General features: G+C 42.0%; 2 pseudogenes; one reads left to right on the top strand and one right to left on the bottom strand.

Annotated features, from left to right (window-relative positions):
• Nucleotides 1–7,607: 7,607 nt before the first annotated feature.
• Nucleotides 7,608–8,147, bottom strand: LOC128594564 (UBA-like domain-containing protein 2; annotated as a pseudogene).
• A 9,387-nt stretch (nt 8,148–17,534) lies between these two features.
• On the top strand, nt 17,535–18,982 carry LOC128594555 (heterogeneous nuclear ribonucleoprotein K-like; annotated as a pseudogene).
• Nucleotides 18,983–23,542: the final 4,560 nt, after the last annotated feature.

Genomic DNA, 23,542 nt, shown 5'->3' with positions numbered 1-23,542 from the left:
AGACTCTTGTCTCAAAAAAAAAAAGAAAAAAAGAAAAGAAAAGTGCCTGCTCTCTTGCTATCTCCAAGCCCACTATCCAAGGGAAGGCCATGTGAAGATACAGCAAGAAGGCAGCTATATGCAGGCCAGTAAGAAAGTCTTCACTGGAGACCTAACTGGCCAGCACCTTGATCTTGAACTTTCAGCCTCCAAAATATGAGAAAATAAATGTCTGTCGTTTAAGCTACTCAGACCATGGTATTTTGTCTTAGCAGCCTGAACTGAGAAATACGGTTGTACATATCCCTCTTCCCTCAGAGATTTCTAGAGCACAGTAACATGTTAATTACTTGGAAAAGCTCTACAGTGAAAAACCAGCAGAATTCATTCTCTCTCTCTTTCTCCCTCCCTCCCTTCCCCTCCCCTTCCCTTCCTTTCCTTTCCCTTCCCTTTATTTTTTTTTTTGAGACAGAACCTTACTTGTTGCCCTTGGTAGAGCGCTGTAGTGTCATAGCTTACAGCAATCTCAAACTCTTGGGCTCAAGAGTTTTTTTTTTTTTTTTTAGCACTCACTAATAGCTTTTATTATCATCATGATCATCGGATCATCCGATGGCAGAGAGGTGTTAAAAGGCATGGCTGGGGCATGGGGAGCATGGCAGGGAGGTTGGGGGAGGGGACAGGGGGCAGAGGAGGGGTGGAGGTGGGCACTGAGGGAGGGTGTGCTGACCAGTGCTGGGGCCTGGGGTGGGAAGAAGCCTGCCACGCTCTCCCTTCACGGAAGGCGCCCCACATCCTGGACACACCAGCCACAGCAGGTCTTCGGGCTCCAAGGACAGGCTCAACACTTACTTGATCAAGGTGGATTGACAAAGGTCAAATGACGGGAGAGGGGGGATGAAGGAGCCCCCACTCCCAGGAACAGACAATAGCAGAACCACTTATTTGCTGGGGACGGGTGGCGCAGGGGTTCCTCCTCCCACTCAGGATTCCGAGTCAGGGGCCAACCCATGCTGGTGAACTGGGCTGAGGCAAGAGAATCATGAAAAGAGCACTTAAGGGCGGCGCCTGTGGCTCAGTGAGTAGGGCACCGGCCCCATATACCGAGGGTGGTGGGTTCAAACCCGGCCCCGGCCAAACTGCAACCAAAAAATAGCCGGGCGTTGTGGTGGGCGCCTGTAGTCCCAGCTGCTCGGGAGGCTGAGGCAAGAGAATCGCCTAAGCCCAAGAGCTACAGGTTGCTGTGAGTCCTGTGACGTCATGGCCCTCTACCAAGGGCGGTAAAGTGAGACTCTGTCTCTACAAAAAAAAAAAAAAGAAAAAGAAAAGAAAGAGCACTTAAAACAAGAGTCCTAGTTCTGCCAATAACTAGCTATATGATATTAAGCAAATTATTCTCATTGGGCTCTATCTGTAGTAACTGGAGTTTGGTACATTGGAAATTTCCATACTGAGTTCCAGAAAACATTAGCATTCCTGAGGATGTTAATAGGAGCTTAATGAGAAATAATTTTGTCATCATATAAGTTTGGAAAGTCTCCAGTAGCTGGAAAAACAAGTGCCCCCTACCACGCCTCACTATTTTTAAAAACAGGGTCTCCCTCTGGCTCAGGTTGGTCTAGAACCTGTGAGCTCAGGCAATCCAGCCATCTCAGTCTCCCAGAGTGCTAGGATTACAGGCCTAAGCCAACATACCCTAACATACGTTTCTCTCTCTTTCTCTCTCTAAATAAATAAATACATATATACATATACACAAGTACATATCTCACCATCTTTTGAAACAGGACTTGAAAAAAGCCATCCAGGATTGTTCAGGTCTTTTGCAGTTCTGAAACCTATACAGTGTGAAGTATAAAGCTAGTGAAACTCAACTTATAAAGCAGTTTAAAGCTATGAAATCCAAATGATACAAGTTCAGAGGCAGTGCAATTAATGGAGTGAACTGGTGAAAAAACAGTATGATTGCTTTGTATGACAGTAGCTTCCATATTTTTTCAGCACAACTTGAGAGAAATTTTATCAAGAAAACCTCTCCTGAGATCTCCATTTGTTCAGTCCACAAATATTGAGTGCCTAATATATGTCAGTCATTATTCTAAACACTAGAATGATAAGGGTACCACGTGACACCAATGCATCAGAATAGAATTCTTAGTTGCAAACTTGAATTTGTCCACCTAGCTACCACCTGAGCAAGAGCGCAGCAACTCTATTAGTGACCGGCAGGTGGCAGTAGCATTCGCTTCTTCAGCGGCATTTTCGATTTAGGAACAAATACAAGTACATAACCTCTCTCACCCAACCTGCAATCAGAACTGCTCTGTGATTATTGATGTGTGACCGAGGACCAGTTATTTAAACGTTCTGGGGTGAAGTTTCTCCATCAGAGCAAAAAGGATAATAAACCACCTATTTTGTGAGTTGTTTTGAGAATTAATAAGATGTTTAAAGTGCTCAACGTAAAGCAAGGGTTCACCAGTGTTAAAGTTACTAGTATAGTTGATACTGTTTCCATGCCATTTGACAAAATGTCAATGTGCCAAAACAGGAATAAAATCAAGTGTCTAACGGCAGTATTGTTTCATAGAGCAATAACAATATTAGCAATAAAGCAAGAAAATCTAGATAACTAAAAATATAACAAAGGATGCAATATAATCTTATTTGAAAGAAGGCAAGAAAATGGGCAGATTTTAAAATTATAACTTTCCCCACAGATCACTTTTAGAGTATCTTGATTGTCTGGTAACTCCCTAGCTGCAATAATTCAATGTAGGCTCGGCACCCGTAGCACAGTGGTTATGGTGCCAGCCACATGCACCGACGCGGGCGGGTTCAAACCTGGCCCGGGCCTGCTAAACAACAACGACAACTGCAACAAAAAAATAGCCACGCATTGATTGTGGTGGGTGCCTGAAGTCCCAGCTACTAGGGAGACTGAGGCAAGAGAATCACTTAAGCCCGAGAGTTTGAGGTTGCTGTGAGCTGTGACACTACGGCACTCTACCAAGGGTGACAAAATAAGACTCTGTCTCAAATAATAATAATAATTCAGTGTAATTGTGAATTATCTGTAGAGTTCTATTTATCAGAGGAGTAGTTGCCTTATAAATAGTTCCTATCTAGATAGCCAAGGGACTCACAGGGCTTTTAGAAAGTTAATAGTTTTGGGCAGCGCCTGTGGCTCAGTGAGTAGGGCGCCGGCCCCATATGCCGAGGGTGGTGGGTTCGGACCCAGACCCGGCCAAACTGCAACCAAAAAATAGCCGGGTGCTGTGGCGGGTGCCTGTAGTCCCAGCTGCTCGGGAGGCTGAGGCAAGAGAATCGCTTAAGCCCAGGAGCTGGAGGTTGCTGTGAGCTGTGTGAGGCCACGGCACTCTACTGAGGGCCATAAAGTGAGACTCTGTCTCTACAAAAAAATATAAAAAAAAAAAAAAAAAAAGAAAGTTAATAGTTTTGGGCAGCGCCTGTGGCTCAAGGAGTAGGGCGCCGGTCCCATATGCCAGAGGTGGCGGGTTCAAACCTAGCCCCGGCCCAAAACCAAAAAAATAAAAAAGAAAGTTAATAGTTTCACTTAAGCTTATTGTTTCTTGGACAAAGGAGAAGTTGTTTCAAGCCTTGCACCTCCAGAATGACTCAGAATTCATAATTGAGAAGCCTCAGAGCCAACTTTCCTCACTTCTTGAAAAGATTTGGAGGAAAAAATAACTAGGGCACCTAGTTGGGGTTGAGGGGTGGTGGGGTGGTAGGAGAACTAAAATCCTTTTATATACTTTTTTTTTGCAGTTTTTGGCTGGGGTTGGGTTTGAACCCGCCATCTCCGGCATATGGGGCCGGCGCCCTACCCCTTTGAGCCACATTAGCTGCCCTTTTTATGTATTCTTGAGAGCTGTTTGAACTGCAAAGATTCCCCAAACAGGGACAACTATTTCTATAGATAATCTTGATGTGAAAATGTAAATGTTTATTGAATGAATTCATCCATATGGGAATGATTACAATGCGTTAGGGCATAGATGGTTTCAGTACAATCACGAGAGTTCAGTTAAGAGGAAAACTGTTCTCATTTGCAATCCAAAACATCCCACACTTTTTTCTAGTAACAGTGATGTCTCAAAAGAAAGGTTATCTTTTTAAGAGATTGCCACACCTGAACTGATGAGCAACTGAGCAGTAATAATCTCATTTTTTATGACAATTCATGTGATGAAACTGAACAAGGGGAAAATAGAGTATACTGCTGATAAAATGTGTCAAGGGCTTAGCATCACTGAATGACAACAATTATTATTTCTTTTTGCTTCTCTTATGACTTGATTTTTTAACAGAGAATTGTCCTTTTCTTTTATTTGTTTTCTTTTTCTTTTCTTCTTCTTTCTTTCTTTTTTTTCCCCTAGATACAAGTTGTTTCTCTGTAACCCAGGCTGGAGCATAGTGGTGCAATCACAGCTCATTGCAGCCTCAAACGTCAAACTCCTGGGCTAATGTGATCCTCCCACATTAGCCTTCCAAGTAGCTAGAACTACAGTAGCCAAGACCAAAAATTAGCTGGGATTACAGGCACCTGCCTCAACACCCAACTATTTTTAGAGACCAGGTTTCACTCTGGCTCAGGCTGGTCTTGAACCTGTGAGCTCAGGCACTCCACACTCCTCGGCCTCCCCAGTGCTAGGATTACAGGTGTGAGCCACTACGCCCAGCCTCCCCAATGTTCAGTGAAATAAAACAGAACAAAAACAAGTGAGCTTATCATTCAGCATCTTCAACGCAATGATTTGCTGACATTTCTCCTAATTATTTTTGTCTGTTTTATGGCAACCTTATTGTTGTAGCCGAATTCTAAACTGACCCCCAATGACTCTTGCCTTTGTATATTCCCTCCTCTATAGTATGGAAGAGACCTGTAAGTATAATGGGATCTCCCGTGATTAGGTTAAATATATGCACAGTTAATTTCAAGAAAGGGAGACAGTGCTCAGTGGTCCTGATCTAACCAGGTGAGCCTTTGAAAGTGACAAGTCTCTTCCTTAAAAGGGAAGATATTAGAAGCATGACAGGGATTGATGCAAGAGAGCTTCTGGGTTTGCTCACTTTGAAAACAGAAGGAGACCACATGCCAAGAAAAGTGAGCAAGTGAGCGAGCTCTAGGAGTTGAGAACTGACCCTGACAGTCAGCAAAAAACTCCACAGATCTCAGTTCCATTACTACAAGGAACTAAATTCTCCCCACACCCTGCATTAGCTTGAAAGCAGATTCTTCCCAAGAGCCCTATGAAATGAAATTTCCTAATTACAAAATTCTGAGAATTCTTTTTATCTTCTCTGACTTCTTTTTTTTTTTTTCTTTTTTGTAGAGACAGAGTCTCACTTTATGGCCCTCGGGTAGAGTGCCGTGGCCTCACACAGCTCACAGCAACCTCCAACTCCTGGGCCCAGGCGATTCTCCTGCCTCAGCCTCCCGAGCAGCTGGGACCACAGGCGCCCGCCACAACGCCCGGCTATTTTTTGGTTGCAGTTTGGCCGGGGCCGGGTTTGAACCCACCACCCTCGGTACATGGGGCCGGCGCCCTACCGACTAAGCCACAGGCGCTGCCCTCTTCTCTGACTTCTAAAAATAGAATCCCTATGGATTCTTTAGTTTTTATGGGTGCAATGTTTTATTTCTCTGATTATTCTATTTACAGATATTTTATCAACTTTTTGGTGGTATAGAAAATAAACATAATATAGACAATAAACATAATCATCCTAGGTGAGTTGAAATACTGCAGGAAAACAAGGCCCAATGGAGAGAAAGAAATGGCTGACCATCCCTGTGTAAAAGAAGAAGGATTTTATTTCAGCCAGTGGACCCACAGCAGACTAGAGTCCAAAAATGGCCACTCCCTGATTGATTCTGTTATTTCCCTTTTATCTCCAGCCAAAGGTTCCTTGTCCATAGGTACCCTGCTCATTGGTTATTTTGAATCGAGGTGGAGAAGACAGGTTGGGCTTTTACAGAAGCTCAGGCTTTTACAGAAGTGGAAGCAAGATTTAATTTTAAAGTCCCGGGTGGCACTTGTGGCTCAAGGAGTAGGGTGTCAACCCCATATACTGGAGGTGGCGGGTTCAAACCCAGGCCTGGCCATAAACAAACAAACAAACAAACAAACAAACAAAAAACCCAGTAAATAGTTTTGAAGTCCCAGGAAGTTGAGTTTCTACAAATTCCTAAGGTCACCATGGGGAGGACTTTGCAGGTGTGTCCTTGGGGCCTCCTGTGAGAAGTCTTTTGTTCTTTTAGACCTTACTTTTCCCGGGTATCCTCTCTCATAATGAGGTTAGACAAATATATACATCTTGATACCACAACCATAATCAAGACACAGAACATTTGCATTGCTACAAATTACTCCCTTTCATTTCTTCTCAGTTATTCATCTCCTGACCTGAGGCCCCAGGTAACAATGGATCTGCTTTCTGTCACGAGAGATTAGATTTGTTTTTTCTAGATTTTTTTCATCAATGGCATTACATTATTCAGTATATACTCTATTGCAGCTAGATTTTTTTGCTTAGCATAATGTTTCTGAGATTCATCCATGTTTCTGCATGTAACATTAGTTTTATTCTGTTTTATTACTGAGTATGTGTGGATTTTTTTGTTTGATTTTAGTTTTTGGCTATTATACATAAAGGTGCTCCAAATATTGATGCATAACTTTTTGTGTGGACATAGGTTTTTATTTCCCCTAGGTAAACATATAGAAGCACATTACAAGGTTGCATGTTAAGTATCTGGCGAACTTTGGAATAAACCACTAAAATATTTCCAAAGTAATTATTTGACATTCCTACCAACAATTACATGAGAGTTCTAGTTACCTACATCTTCACCAACACTTAATATTTTTAGCCATTTAGCCACTTTTTATTTTTAGCCATTTCTAGTAGATATGTGGCTCTAATTAGCATTTCTATGATGACTAATGATATTGAGCATCTACTCATATGTTCTTTGATCATCTATGTATTTTCTTGTCTTTCTTTTTTTCCCCTCTCTTTCTTTTTTTTCTTTCTTTCTTCTTCTTCTTTTTTTTTTTGAGATAGAGTCTTGCTCTACTGCCTAGGCTAGAGTGACCTGGCATCAGACCAGCTCACAGTAACCTCAACCTGGGTACAAGCAATCCTCTTGCCTCAGCCTCAAGAGTAGCTGGGAGTACAGATGCCTGCCACAATGCCAGGCTAATTTTTCTATTTTTAGTAGAGACAGGGTCTCTGTCTTGCTCAAGCTGGCCCTCAACTCTTGAGCTCAAAGGTTCCTTCTGCCTAAGCCTCCCAGAGTGCTAGGATTATAGATGTGAGCCACCAGGCCCAGCCCTTTATATATGTTCTTTGGGAAAATAGAACTGGGCCCAGCCTGTTCAAATGTTTTAGCCATTTTTTTTTATATTTGTATATTCATATATATTATAGTTATATATTAAAAAGAGGAAAAACCTTGCCTGAAGAGAAACTCCTGAAGGACCCAAGTGGCTCAGGAAGTTTACTGCCCTCCCCCCCACCCACAAAAATCCTTTTATAAACTCTTCCAGTGCGATCTTCAGGAACTCCCACCCCCACCCTGTCCAGCCCCTCTCCCTGGCCTTCCTGTGTCTCCACAACCCTGGACTGCCCCCAGCTCCAGCCTGGTGCCCAGCGGCACCCAGTCTCATCTCTGGCCATCCACAGCTGCCATGGCTTTCTGCTGGGCAACCCCCTGCTGCGCTCCAGGGGCCACGTGTGCTGTGGGCAGTGAGGCGGTGGAAGGTGGTTGGGGAGGAGGGCGGGAGCCAGGGTGCCTGGTGGCTAGGTGGGGGTGAGGCCCAGAAAGGGCTGAAGTTTGCAGGAGGGGAGCAGGCCATGGCCGTCATGGGGCTGTTGCTGCTCTGTAGGCCCTCAGAAGCTCGAAGCTTGGAGAACATGGCCAATGCGTTGGGGAAGTTGGGTGGCGTGGCAGGTGTGTTGCTGGGAGTACACATCATCTGGTGGTGGTGGTGACCTGTTGGGAATGTTGGTCTCCTGGAAAAATGTGCTCAGGGCGGTCTCGAAATGCCAGTGGGCCGCCTGCAGCAGCTGCTTCACCTGGCCAGCACAAACTGGTTGATCATGACCTGGTGCCGCAGCTCATCCATGTTCACAGGCATGACGCGACGCGGGGCTCAGTGGCGCGGAGGCCGGCCACCTGGGGCTCCCACTCGCAGCTGCCGCTGTGTTTTAGCCATTTTTTTTAATCATTGATCCATAAGAGTTCTTTATATCCACATACCATGTATATATATATAATTTATTTATTTATTTTTTTGTAGAGACAGTGTCTCACTTTATCACCCTCAGTAGTGCCGTGGCGCCACACAGCTAGCAGCAACCTCCAAATCCTGGGCTTAGGCCATTCTCTTGCCTCAGCCTCTCGAGCAGCTGGGACTACAGGTGTCGGCCACAACCCCCGGCTATTTTTTTGTTACAGTTTGGCCAGGGCTGGTTTTGAACCCACCACCCTCAGTATATGGGGCCCGTGTCCTACTCACTGAGCCACAGACGCCGCCCCACATACCATATTTTGTCAAATATATGTATTGAGAAAATTTTCTCCCTTTTTATTTTCTTAGCAGCACCATTCAAGGAGCAGTAGTTTTTAATTTTGTGGAAGTTCTATTTGTCACTTTTTCCTTTTATGGCTTATGCTTTATGTATACCACTCAAGACATTTTTGCCGACCCCAAAGCCATGAAGATTTTCTATCATGTTGTTCTGTAGAATTTCTGTGGCTTTAAACATTTTTTTTTTCCCCAAATACTGGCAGGCCTGGGGGAGAGAGTAGAACAAGAAGTTTGATCTGTGACTGTGAACAATCAGTTGGGGTAATTTACTACCTTTGGACCAGCTTTAATCTTTATGTTTAGTTTTTTGTTTATTTAGAGTTAATATTTGTATGGCATAAGGCAAAGTTCAAAGATTGTTGTTTTTCTATATGGGTAGCCAGTTTATTAGAGGGCCATTTGTTGAAAAGACTGCTCTTTCTCACTGAATTTTCTTGGCACCTTTGTAAAAAATCAATAGATCAAATAAGTATAAGGAGGATTTATATACTTTCTATTCTGTTCTGCTGATCTATACATCTATTCTTATGCCAATTTTGTATATCTTAATTATAATAACTTTATAGTAAGTCTCATATTTAGGTATAAGAGTTACAACTTTCTCCTTCAAAATTGCTTTGGCTGTCTTAGCTTTTTTGGATTTCTTTTTTGTCTTTTTTTTTTTTTTTTGAGACAAAGTCTCACTATGTCACTCTGGGTAGAGTGCTGTGGTGTCAAAGATCACAGCAACCTCAAACTCTTGGGCTTGAGCAATCCTCTTGCCTCAGCCTCCCAAGTGGCTAGGACTACAGGCACCCACCACAACCCCTGGCTATTTTTTGTTTCCAGTGGTCATTGTTTAGCAGGCCCGGGTTGAGCTTGAACCTGCCAGCTTCAGTGCATGTGGCCGGCACCCTACTTACTGAGTTATGGGTGCCGAGCCTTTTTTTTTTTTAATAGAGTCTTACTATGTCACCCTCAGTATAGTGCCATGGTGAGCTCACAGCAACCTCCAACTCCTGGGCTCAAGCGATTCTGCTGCCTCCGCCTCCCAAGTAGCTGGGACTACAGGTGCCTGCCACAAGGCCTGGCCGTTCTTGGTTGCAGTTGTCATTGTTGTTTAGCTGGACCAGGTCAGGTTTGAACCCACAAGCCTCGGTGTATGTGGCCGGTCCCCTAACCATTGAGCTATGGGAGCTGAGCCTGGATTTATTTTATTTTTTTTCTCCGTGCTTCTGACTCTTTCAAGCAATTCTTTGGGTTTCTGTATGAATTTTAGAATCATCTCGTTAACTTCCGCAGAAAACTCTCCTTGTGCAATTAATTATTACTGGGATTTCATTAACATCCTTAATTCAGTTTGAGAATTGACATCTTAACCACATTGACTCTTCCAACCTATGGAAACTATTCTCCAGTTATTTTTATGTTCCTTCATATTATCTCAGCAATGTTTTACAGTTTTAATTGTACATCTTGCATGTATTTTATTAAATTTATCCCTAAATATTTAATATTTTGATGGTGCTGTAAATTATATTTTTAAAATTTCAATTTACAATTTCTCATTGCTAGTATGTGGAAATACAATTTGTTGTGTATTCACGTTGTGTTATGCAACCTCACTAAATTCACTTATTTCCAGCAGTACTTTTTTATAGTTTGCTTAGAATTTTCTATGTATACAATCAGTGTAACCTGGCTTATTGTACCCTCAATGAATCCCCAACAATAAAAAAAAAAAAAGAATTTTCTATGTATATAATCATGCCATGATCAAATAAGACAGCCTTTTCTTCTTTCTGATCACTATGCCTTTCATTTCCTTTTTTTTTTTTCAAAAAACGAACGAAAACAAATACATTCAGAAAAGAAATCAGACGATTGCTGCAATAAAGTATTAAGCAATAAAATAATAGTAATGCAAAGAAAGTAACATTCACATTGTCAAGTAAGAATATGTCTATTATAGAATGCTTTGACTCTGAGGTTCAGTAGGGAGTCATCAATTAACTATTTCTTATTATTTTTTCCCCAAAGTATCAAAGACTAGACAACAAATATTTATAAATAAAGATAAAAGATAATTTAAAAAAATAGATCATGCTGAATCTTATAGACAATAGAAACAGAAGAAATACTTCAAAATCATTCTACTTAATCTGAATATACCTCATATTAAAATTAGAAAAAATATATTATTATAAAGGAGAAATTACAAACATAATTCACTTATAAATGAGGATGCAGTATCCTGTATCCTAAACAACATATTAGCAAGTTGAAGTAAAAATTAGTGGTTAAGAAATGTACTTTAGGGCGGTGCCTGTGGCTCAGTCGGTAAGGTGCCGGCCCCATATACCGAGGGTGGCGGGTTCAAACCCGGCCCCAGCCAAACTGCAACCAAAAAATAGCCGGGCGTTGTGGTGGGTGCCTGTGGTCCTAGCTACTTGGGAGGCTGAGGCAAGAGAATCGCTTAAGCCCAGGAGTTGGAGGTTGCTGTGAGCTGTGTGATGCCATGGCACTCTACCGAGGGCCATAAAGTGAGACTGTCTCTACAAAAAAAAAAAAAAAAGAAATGTACTTTAGTCAAAATCAAATCCAATTTATGTGAGAATTAGTCACTATTTTCATTCTTCTTCTTCCTTTTTTTCTTTTCCTTACTCTCACCCCTTCCGTCTTTCTCTGTCTGCTCGCCCCTTCCCCCATGCCCCACCATGTCACTGATTGTCATTAATTGTCCTCATACCAAAGTTGAATACATAGGATGCATACTTCTCCAGTCCTGTGTTGCTTCACTAAGGATAATGTGCTCCATCTCCATCCAGGTTAGTACAAACGCTGCAAAATCTCCGTTTTTTTAAATAGCTGAATAATATTCCATGGTATACACATACCACAGCTTCCCAATCCATTCCTGAGTTGAAGGACATTTAGGCTGTTTTCACATTTTAGCAATTGTAAATTGGGCTGCAATAAACAGCCTAGTACAAGTATCTTTATAATAAAAGGCTTTTTTTCCTTTTGGATAGATGCCCAGTAATGGGATTGCAGGATCAAATGGGAGGTCTAGGTTAAGTTCTTTGAGGTTTCTCCATACTTCCTTCCAAAAAGGTTGTATTAGTTTACAGTTCCACCAGCAACGTAAAAGTGTTCCTTTCTCTCCACATCCGCATCAGCATCTGCAGTTTTCAGGTTTTGTGATATAGGCTGCCTTTCATTTCTTTTCCTTGCTTTATTAGAATAGCTAAGAATACAAGCATAATATTGAATATAAGTAGGAAGAGTAGATACTCTTGTCTTGTTTCTGATTTCAGGGGGAAGACATTTAGTCTTTTTTTTTTTTTTTTTGTAGAGACAGAGTCTCACTTTATGGCCCTCGGTAGAGTGCCGTGGCTTCACACAGCTCATGGCAACCTCCAACTCACGGGCTTAAGCGATTCTCTTGCCTCAGCCTCCCAAGTAGCTGGGACTACAGGCGCCCGCCACAACGCCCGGCTAGACATTTAGTCTTTAAACATTAAATAATAACATTAGTTATATAGATTTTTCATAGATTCAGGTGAGGAAATTTTCCTTATATTCCTAGTTTACTGTGAGTTTTTATTATAAATGGATGTTAGATTTTTGTCTTATTGTATGTGCCTATCTATTGAGAGAGAGAATCGATGTAATGTTTCTCCTTTTCTTTATGAGAAGATTTCTATTTTCAAATTGAAATTTTCATGAATAGATATAGATCTTCAGATATTTTTTCTTTTGAAAGTAGCACATTGTTGGGTCTTGCCTTTTTTTTTTTTTTTCTTTTGAGACAGAGCCTCAAGCTGTTGCCCCATGTAGAGTGCCGTGGCATCACAGCTCACAGCAACCTCCAACTCCTGGGCTCACACGATTCTCCTGCCTCTGCCTCCCAAGTAGCTGGGACTACAGGTGCCTACCACAATGCCCGGCTATTTTTGGGTTATAGTTGTCATTGTTGTTTGGCGGGCCTGGGCTGGATTCGAACCCAGCAGCTCAGGTGTATGCAGCTGGCGCCTTAGCCACTTGAGCCATAGGCATGGAGCCAGGTCTTGCTTTTTTTATTCATTTAGCTAGTCTATATCTTTTAATTGGATAATTTAAAACATTAACTTTTAAAGTTGTTAATAGGTGATGACTTAGTCCTGTCATTTTGTAAGTTGTTTTCTAGTTATTTTATGTATTATTTGTTCCTTTCTTTGTGGTTTGGTGGTAATTATCTGTAGTTAAAAAATGTTATTTATTTTCTTTTTTTATTGTTGGATTCATATTTTTCTATTTCTTCTTGTGTCAGTTTCAACAATTTTTGTCTTTCTTCTTCTTCTTTTTTTTTCTTCCTGAGACAGAGTCTCACTCTGTCACCCTGGATACAATGCCCTGGCATCATAGCTCACAGTTACCTCAAACTCCTGGGTTCAAGCAATCCTCTTGCTTCAGCCTCCTGAGTAGCTCATACTACAGGTGCCTGCCACAACATCCAGCTGGTTTTTCTATTTTTAGTAGAGACAGGTCTTGTTTTTGCTCAGGCTGGTCCCCAACTCCTGAGCTCAATGGATCCTTCTGCCTAGGCCTTCTAGAGTGCTAGGACTGCAGGCATGGGCCACCATGCTCAGCCTCAATTTTTGTCTTTCAAGAGATTTGTATCTTTCATTAAACTGTCTGATACATTAGTGTAAATATTATCCTTTAATATTTGTAGTTATGTACCCATTTTCATTCTTAACATTGGTAATTTGTGTCCTTTTTTTTTTTTTTTGAGACAGTGTCTTGCTGTGTTACCCAGGCTGGAGTACAGTGGTGTCATCATGGCTCACTGTAACCTCAAACTCCTGGGCTCAAGCAATCTTCCTGCCTCAGCCTCCTGAGTAGCTGGGATTACAGGCACATACCACCATGCTGGACAATTTTTTTTATTTTTTGGTAGAGACAGGGTCTTACTATGTTGCTTAGGCTGGTCTCAAACTCCTGTCTTCAAGCAATCCTTCTACCTCTGCCTCACAAAGTGCTATGATTATAGGTGTGACTCCAGCCAGTAATTTGTGTCTTCCATCTTTTTATCATAATCAGTCAACCAAGAGTTGCACCAAATTAAATAATTTTTTTCCCAAAGACCCAGAGGTTTTATTGATTTAAAAAAATTATTTGTCCAATTTCAATTTCATTGATTTCTCTTTAGATCTGTATTATTGTCTACCTTCTATTTACTTTGGATTTTCTTTTCTTTTCTGTTTCTAGTTTCTTAAAGTTTCTACCCAATTGCCCAGATAAGAATAGATGACTTGTCATTTTGGATGGTCAGGATTCAAATATCTCCCTGCCCTGTGTGAGCTGCAGGAATAGTTTAGGTTACTATCAGCAGCTAGTTTTTGCCTGTCCTTGTGGAGTTTCACCCTATGTGTATCTTGACTAGTATTCAAGAGGATGTCTCTGAAGATTTCTGGAACTCTTTTTAGCATAGCTCCTTCCTCCTTGGAACTCTACCCACCAAATTCAGCCACCTCAGCCTCTCTGAATTTCACATCTTTGTGACTTGGGGAACTTGTTGAGAATCCTCCTCTTTTCTTCCACAGTTTCTAGGTTATGTGTAGAAAGAAATCTGTGGCAATCACGTGGTCATTTTGTTTCCCTTCTTTTAGAAATTAAAATCTTGTCCCATCTGATGTTGAATGCTTGAAAAACAAGTTTTGTTTTTTTTTAAATATTCTATACAGGTTTTGGTGGGAGGAAATATCCAATCCTTATTATACCATTACAACCAGAGCTCAGAGATCATCCATTATCAGATGCATTATTGATTCATTAACATATTTTGTATTTGTGTTTGGGGTAGGGAGTGAGAAGCATGATCTTAACTGTTTACCCCAATTATATAAAATGTATTCTGATTTAATTAACATTAAATGAGAAACTGCGTCTTTAAATCACCACAGTACCATGTATAGTGTCTACTGAAGTGCTCAAGTGTTCTGAAATGGAAAACCATTGTACAACTGTATGCTCTGATTATGGCACAAATGGATGTTTTCTGAATTAATGCCTGAGTTGATTTTTCTCCTTGCTTAGTCATATCTGTTAAGGATTTGTTCTGTTTTATTATTATTATTTTTATGGAGCCTTTCAAACATATACAAAAGTAAAAGCAATGAACTTCCATGTACCTGCTATCCAGCTACAATGAAAATCAACACAAGCCCATTTTGATTTCATCTATACCATGCTCGTTCTGGCAGCACATATACTAAAATTGATTTCATCCATACTTCCCTCTAACAACATCTACCATGGATTAATGACTTTTCAAGCAAATCTCAAGTCCTGTATAATTTTATTTGTAAATACATTAAGTAGTATTGTTCAATAGTATTGCCATTTACCTTCCATCATCTTCTAATCAGAGATCAACTAAGTCTTCTTAGAGGTGTTTGCAAGCTTAGTTTGCACTGCATGCTTTTCCAGAAAAGTAAACACACATGTCTTTGAGAAGGCTTCTTAACTAATGGTAGGTAGTTACTGAGGGTACTCAGTGTGGGAAGTTAGTCTTAAAATGATTACTTGAGTATGAAAATGCTGTTGGTTCCCACATTTCTTTCTTTCTTTTTTTTTTTTTTTATTCTTTTGAGAGAGTCTCACTTTGTTGCCCTCAGTAGAGTGCCATAGCATCAAAGCTCACAGTAATCTCAGACTCTTGGGTTCAAGCAATCCTTTTGCCTCAGCCTCCCCACTACCTGAGACATCCACCACAATTCCCAGCTATTTTTCAGAGATGGGGTCTTGCTCTTGCTCAGGCTGGTCTCAAATTCCTAACCTCAAGTGATCCACCTGCCTTGGCTCCCCAGACTACTAGGATTACAGGCATGAGCCACTGCACCCACATTTCTGAATATCTTTCAATTTTAAAACCAGTACTTAATGCAGTAGGCTAGATCAGGGATTGACCTCGATTAAGTATGTGAGGCTTTTTTGCTGTTGTGGTTAGCTTGCTGATTTCTTCTTTTTTTTTTTTTTTTTAATTTGGCCGGGGCTGGGTTTGAACCCACCACCTCCGGCATATGGGACCGGTGCCCTACCCGCTGAGCCACAGGCGCCACCCTGCTGATTTCTTCTTAACATTTTTTTGTCTCTATGAGTTTAATCAATATATGATATGGTTCATAATAATGATAGTGTGGGCCGTTCGTTATAGAGACATTGAGTATTTTCAGCAAATTTTTTTATTCAGAGAATGTTTTTTTCACCATAATGCATTATAAAATATACTATATAGGTATGATGTGTGCTGATGAATTAAAAGTGAAATTTCACCTCAGCACTTTGCGAGGTCGAGTCTGGAGGATCACTTGAGCCCAACTGTTCAAGGTTTCAGTTAGCCATGATTGTGAATCTGCCCTTACAAATTGATGAAGAGGTGCAAGGTAAGAACTAGAGTAAATGTCCCCAGAATTCTGTGAAGGAGCAGGGTTAGCTAAATAATCATAATAATAGCCATTGTCCCCTCATTTGCTTGATAAAAATCACTGTTACCTATGTTTACTTCTTTACCCTGGAGCAGTTTTGAGATATCTTCTAGGTCCTACTTCCCAGTAACAACTGACCCACCCAGACCAAGGCACTGACTCAAATGGTCTTGGACCCTTTACCCAAGGTCCTGCATTCTAGTAACTGATCCACCTAGACAGTAGCTCATACCTGAAGACCGATGGTTCTGCCCTGAAACCAGCCAATTAGCAGACCTTGATTGCCCACCAAATTGACTTTCAAAACCCTATCTCCTCAATTCTCAAGGAAGTGGGTTTGAGAGATTTCTCCCATTTCCCTGCTTAGCACTCTGTGGAATAAACTCTTTCTCCATTGCAACCCTAACTGTCTCAGTGCACTGGCTTTTCTTTAAGTAGCAGGCAGGACAACCCAGTTGGGCAGCAACAGTTGCGTCACCGCCCTTCAACTTGGGCAATGGAGCTATACCACAGCCTCTTAAACAAAAAAATTCCATATAAGGCGGCACTTGTAGCTCAGTGTGTAGGGCGCCGGCCACATACACCAAGGCTGGCTAGTTCGAACCCAGCCCCGGCCAGCTAAAAACAACGACAACTGCAACAACAACAACAAAAATAGCTGGGCATGTGGCAGGCACCGATAGTCCCAGCTACCTGGGAGACTGACGCAAGAGAATTGCTTAAGCCCATAGAGTTTGAGGTTGCTGTGAGCTGTGAGGCTATAGCATTCTACCCAGGGCAACAGCTTGAGACTCTGTCTCAAAAAAAAAAAAAAAAAAAAAAAAATTTCTATATAATTTTCCAAAACTACTTTGTCACTCAGTGTATGTTAAATCTGTTGCCACTGTGTTTAACATTTTAAAAGTCCAAATGCAGTAAGGATTCCCTGAAAAAGTTTTTTCTTACTAACTAGCAGGTTTCAGATCATCAGTACTAGATGTTATGCTTAAACACAGCCACATATATTTATTTCGATGAAGCTATGGCTAATCACATATGTAATAGCAATCAGTATATTGATTTGACCACCATTTTGTTAAAGAGATTTCCTATCAGATTCAGGTAAGAAGAGGCTACTGCAGGGTGGCACCTGTGGCTCAGTGGATAGGGTGCCGACCCCATATACCGAGGGTGGCAGGTTCAAACGTGGCCCTGGCCAAACTGCAACAAAAAATAGCCGGGCGTTGTGGTGGGTGCCTGTAGTCCCAGCTACTGGGGAGGCTGAGGCAAGAGAATGGCCTAAGCCCAGGAGCTGGAGGTTGCTGTGAGCTGTGATGGTACGGCACTCTACCGAGGGTGATAAAGTAAGACTCTGTCTCTACAAAAAAAATAAAAAGAAGAGGCTACTGCAGTACGAGGGTGTCAGTTGTTAATCTCACCCAGAACACTTCAGTTCTGCTCTATAGGGATATACACTGATTAGCTTGTCAATTTACATAAGAAAATGGAAACTGAATAACCAGAGGAAAGAAATTTCCCCCATACTGAAACCAATGCTGAATTTGGGAAACATCCTGCCGAGAAACAGCATTCAAAAGGTCTAGCAACACTGCTGAGATGTGTTGAGTCGTGCATTCTGCTTCAAAGCAAGAATGCTGGGGCAGTGATGGGAAAAAGAGGCAAGAATATTAAAACTCTGTATACTGACTACAATGCCAGTGTTTCAGTAGCAGACAGCAGTAGCCCTGCGCGCATATTGAGTATTAGTGCTGATATTGAAACAATTAAAGAAATTCTGAAGAAAATCATCCTTACCTCAGAGGAGGGCCTGCAGTTGCCACTGCCCACTGCAACCAGCCAGTTCCTACTCGAGTCTGATGCTGTGGAATGCTTAAATTAGCAACATTGTAAAGGAAGTGAGTTTGACCATGAGTTGAGACGCTTGAATTATTAGAGTGTGACAGGTAGAGTTACTGGAGTCAAAGTGCTAATAAAGTCAAAGAACTTTGAGAGAACACTCAAACAATAATTGAGCTTTTCCAGGAATGCTGTATTCATTCCACTGACACAGTCATTCTTACTGGAGGAAAGCCTGATAAGGCTGTAGAATGAGGAAAGATCATCTTTGATCTTTCTTTTTTTTTGAGACAGAGTCTTACTTTGTCACCCTTGGTAGAGTGCTATGACATCATAGCTCACAGCAACCTCTAACTCTTGAGCTTAAGTGATTCTCTTGCATCAGCTGCCCACATAGCTGGGACTACAGGCAACTGCCACAATGCCTGGCTATTTTTAGAGGTGGGGGACTCGCTCTGGCTCAGGCTGGTCTTGAACCTGTGAGCTCAGGCAATCCATCCACCTTGGCCTCCCAGAATGCTGGGATTACAGGCGTCATCCTTGATCTTATATCTGAGTCTTCCATCAAAGGACATGCACAGCCTTATGATCTCAATTTATATGATGAAATCTATTATTATGGTGGTATTACAATGATATTTGATGATTTCGGTGGACAGGGTTTGGGATTTCCAATGAAGGAAAGATGATTTTGACAGAATGCCTCCTGGTTGGAGGAGCTGTCCCATGCCTCCTATTGTGATGATAAGAGCCCTCATAGAGGACCACCTTTCTCTCCTCCTGAATGAGGGGGCCAAAGTGGTAGCAGAGCTCAGAATCTCCCTGTTCCTGTACCAGCAGCTTCTAAAGGAGGATATCTAATGGCTTATAACAGAGAGGATGTCCTGGCATTATTATGATGGCGCGGTTGGTGTCCGAGCTGATTTAACTAGAGACTCTGCAATAGATACATGGGGCCTATCAGAATGGAAGATGGTTTATGAAGTACAGGATGGCTCTGGATATGATTATTCCTATGCAGGGGGTCATGGCTCTTATGGTGATCTTGATATTATTACTACACAAGTAATTATTCCCAAAGATTTGGCTGGATAGGCCAGGTGTGGTGGCTCATGTCTGTAATCCTAGCACTCTGGGGAGCCTAGGTGAGTGGAGTGCTTGAGCTCAGAAGTTTGAGACCAACCTGGGCAAAGCAAGACTCTATTTCTACTAAAAATAGAAAAACTATAGAGAGGGGCAGAGCAAGGTGGAAAAGAAGGATCGTTCAGCTGAGCTCTCCTAGTACAACTGAGGGAAAGAGAGAATCCACCTGTAGTCCCAGCTACTTGGGAGGCTGAGGCAAGAGAATCACTTAAGCCCAAGAGTTTGAGGTTGCTGTAAGCTGTGATGCCATGGCACTCTACCAAAGGTGACATAGTGAGACTCTGTCTCAAAAATAAATAAATAAATAAGAAGAAAAGTTACAAAAAGAGAGAGAGAGAAAACCCCAGCCATATCTGGCATGGGGACCTTACCCAGAGTCATAACTTAGGGAGCACCAACAGGAGGTGGTAAACTGGATACAGCATGTGATTTGGAGCAGTGGAAATCTGAGTCATTAGCTCTGAGACAAGGTAATTTGAAGCAAAGGAGGAAATAAGAAGGAAAAAGGAGGGCAAGGAGGTGAATAAGAAGAAAGAACACATGAGGAGGAACCAACAGAAAAATTCAGGCAACATGAAACACCAAAACAGAGCAACTCTCCAAGGAACCACTAGACAGCTACTGCAGAAGACTCCACCTATAAAGAATTAATGTATTTGACAGAAAGGAAATTTAAAATATGAATAATAAAGACAATAAAAGGACTGTATGAAAAGATGGAAAGATAGAACCAAAAGTCAGACAAGAGACATGTAGAATATAGAAAAGAAATAGTGGAGCTTAAAGAAATGACGGTGACAATCAGGGAATGTAAGGATGCAGTGGAAAATATCAAAAATAGACCATGGAGAAGAAAGAACCTCAGAGTCAGAGGATAAAGTTTTTGAGTTAATCCAGGCAGTCAAAGAGGCAGAAAAGAAAATAAAACAGAACAGGCACTTAGAGAACTATCAGAGTCCATGAAGTGTTCAAACATACAAATAATAAGGATCCCTAAAGGAGAAGAAGATTGTCCCAAAAGAATGGAAGCCTTACTGAAGACTCTAAGTGAAAACTTCCCAAGTTTTACTAAAGATCCCAACACACTCCTTTCAGATGGATATCAAACCCCGGGTCATCTCAACTCGAATAGAGCTTCTCCAGGACACATTGTAGTGAACCTGTCCAAAGTCAAGACGAAATAAAAAATTCTGCAAGCAGTCAGGAGTAAGCGCCAACTGACCTACAGAGGCACAGCTATTAGCAGGCTTTTCAACTGAAATGTTTCAAGCCAGAAAAGAATGGTCATCCACCTTCAATATTCTTAAACAAAACAATTTTCAGCCCAGAATTCTGGATCCTCCTAAATTAAGGTTCAAAACTGATGGAGAGGCCAGACATGGTGGCTCATGCCTGTAATCCTAGCATCCTGGGAGGCTGAGGTGGGTGGATTGCTTGAGCTGACAAGTTAAAGACCAGCCTGAGCAAAAAGCGAGACCCCCGTCTCTACTAAAAATGGAAAAACCGAGGCAAGAGGATCGCATAAACTGAAGTTGGAGGTTGCTGTGAGCTATGATATCACACTACTCTACCCAGGGAGACAACATGAGATTCTGTCACAAAAAAAAAAAAAAGGGGGTGGGGTGGGGGCAGAAATCCAAGATGGCAGCCAAGTAACAGCTTCCCTGCAACAGGGCACCGTGAGTCTGGGGAGATAAGACTCCAGGCATCTCTGGCTGGTGGGATCTGCCTATAATCATCCCTTTGAAGATACAGGGTGTCAGCAAGGGACTTTTGGACCCCAAGAGGAGGACAAACACAGTAGAAAACTGGCAAGTGGTTGCATGTGTTTGATCGACCTAATCCTGCTGGCACCCGTAAGTACAAGCAGCAGTGAGACTGCAAACAGGAAAGGCCTTACCTATGAACTGTTATGGTGTTTTTAGACTTGGCACTCAGTTGAACTGCCTTGGGGAGAGCTTGAGCAGGAGTGTGGAGAACTTTGGGCATTGTCTAGGGCCCCAGACTGAGCCTCTGAGATGGATGGAGCTAATAGTGTTCGGCTGTGTGCCGCAGGGAGCTATTGTGAGAGAACTGCCCCAGCAAGCTCGGCCCTCAGGGTTGCAGAGCAAAAATCGGGCGGGAGCTAGTAACCTAGTGACTGAGCAGCCTAAAGGCAGGGACTGAGCTGACTTACAGCCTTAAACCTCAGGGGCAGAGTGAGAACGGTTTTGGCACACTGGAGCCTCGGGCTGTTGCCCTGGGTAGAGTGCCGTGGTGTCACAGCTCATAGCAACTTAAAACTGCTGGGCTTGGTGCCGCCCAGACCTCCATAAGAGTTGCCCCACAACCCCGACCCGTGCCCCACACACGCCAGGCCTCTGCATGCCCTGACCAGGAACTGCGGGAGCTGCGCAAAACTGCGTTCTCCCTCCTGTACCCTCCCTGCCTCCACAACAGCCCACTCATCTGGCAAGGGACTCTGGTAGCTGCATGTCCTCCGGAGCCCTCCCTACCTCTGTGCAGAGCCCTTCTCCTGGCCAGAGACTGCTGGAGCCTTGGGCTGTCTGTGCCAAAGTCACTGGGCGCCATGTACTCCCAGAACTGTGCACACCACCTCCCGCCCTGTTGCTGGATCCGGGTGTGTCACACTCCGGTGCTGCTTCCACAACCAGAACTCCCTGGCTGGGTCCAGCCTCAGAGGAACTACACAGGGTCACTCCCTACAAAGATCCAGCAACAATAGAGTGATCGAGCTGGGGTCTAATCTTGGAGAGACACCTCCCCAACTCTGAGGATGGCCAGAGACAATGGTGAAAAACAATCATGAGGTAAAATCAACAGAAAAACTCTGGCAATATGAATAATCACAGTAGGTCAACTCCCCCAAGGATCAATGGGGCAGACACAGCACAAGATCACATGCACAAACAAATAGCTGAATGTCAGAATTCAAATTCAGAATCTGGATAGCAAACAAGATCAAATAGAATTCCAAGCAGTAATCCAAAAGATATCTCAAGAATTCAACGAATTCAAAGAACAAATGACCAAAGATTTTGACACATTGAGACAAGAAGTTGCAGCCCTCAAAGATCTGAGAAACACAGTAGAATCCCTCAGTAACAGAATGGAGCAAGCAGAAGAAAGGATTTCTGACATTGAAGACAAAGCTTTTGAATGCTCCCAAACCCTCAAAGAAGAAGAGAAATGGAGAGCAAAAACAGACCACTCTCTCAGAGAGCTCTGGGATAATTCAAAGAAAACCAATATTCGTCTTATAGGGATCCCAGAAAGTGATGAAGTGGCTTCACAAGGCACAGAGTCTCTTCTCCATGAGATTATAAAGGAGAACTTTCCAGACATGCCAAGAGATTCTGAAATTCAGATAGCAGACAGTTTCAGAACTACAGCATGACTCACCCCAAATAAGACATAACCCAGACACATCATAATCAATTTCACTAAAGTTAATATGAAGGAGAAAATTCTGAAAGCAGCCAGACAAAAGAAAACCATTACCTACAAGGACAAGAATATTAGAATAACTGCAGATCTCGCAGCTGAAACCTTTCAAGCTAGAAGAGGATGGTCATGGACTTTTAATCTCCTAAAATAAAATAACTTTCAACCCAGGATCCTGTACCCAGCTAAACCGAGTTTCATTTATAACGGAGAAATTAAATACTTCAACGACATTCACATGTTGAAGAAATTTACCATAACAAAACCAGCTCTCCAGGATATTCTCAGACCTATCCTCCATAAAGACCAGCATAATCCTCCACCACAAAAGTAAACCCACCCAGAAAATTTTGATCAAATTCCAACTTCCACAGTCGCAAAAGGATTAAAAATGTCCACTGGACTCTTGAAAGGCTTATCAATATTCTCAATTAATGTGAATGGTTTAAATTGTCCTTTAAAGAGGCACATGTTGGCTGACTGGATACAAAAACTCAAGCCAGATATCTGCTGCATACAAGAATTGCATCTTACATTAAAAGACAAATATAGACTCAAGGTGAAGGGATGGTCATCCACACTCCAGGCAAATGGAAAGCAGAAAAAAGCCAATGTTGCAATCCTATTTGCAGATGCAATAGGCTTTCAACCAACCGAAATAATTAAGGATAAGGATGGACATTTCATATTTGTTAATGGTAATACTCAATATGATGAGATTTCAATTATTAATATTTATGCACCCAACCAGAACACACTTCAATTTATAAGAGAAACTCTAACAGACATGAGCAACTTGATTTCCTCCAGTTCCATAGTAGTTGGAGATTTTAACACCTCTTTAGCAGTGCTGGATAGATCCTCCAAAAAGAAGCTAAGCAAAGAAATCTTAGATTTAAACTTAACCATTCAACATCTGGACATAACAGACATCTAAAGAACATTTCATCCCAACAAAACTGAATACACTTTCTTCTCATCAGCCCATGCAACATACTCCAAAATCGACCACATCCTAGGCCACAAATCTAACTTCAGCAAATTTAAAAAAATAGAAATTATTCCTTG

This window comes from Nycticebus coucang, chromosome 9, assembly GCF_027406575.1.
Source record: "Nycticebus coucang isolate mNycCou1 chromosome 9, mNycCou1.pri, whole genome shotgun sequence".
Taxonomy (NCBI): Eukaryota; Metazoa; Chordata; class Mammalia; order Primates; family Lorisidae; genus Nycticebus; species Nycticebus coucang.
This window is presented reverse-complemented; position numbering and strand designations above follow the sequence as displayed.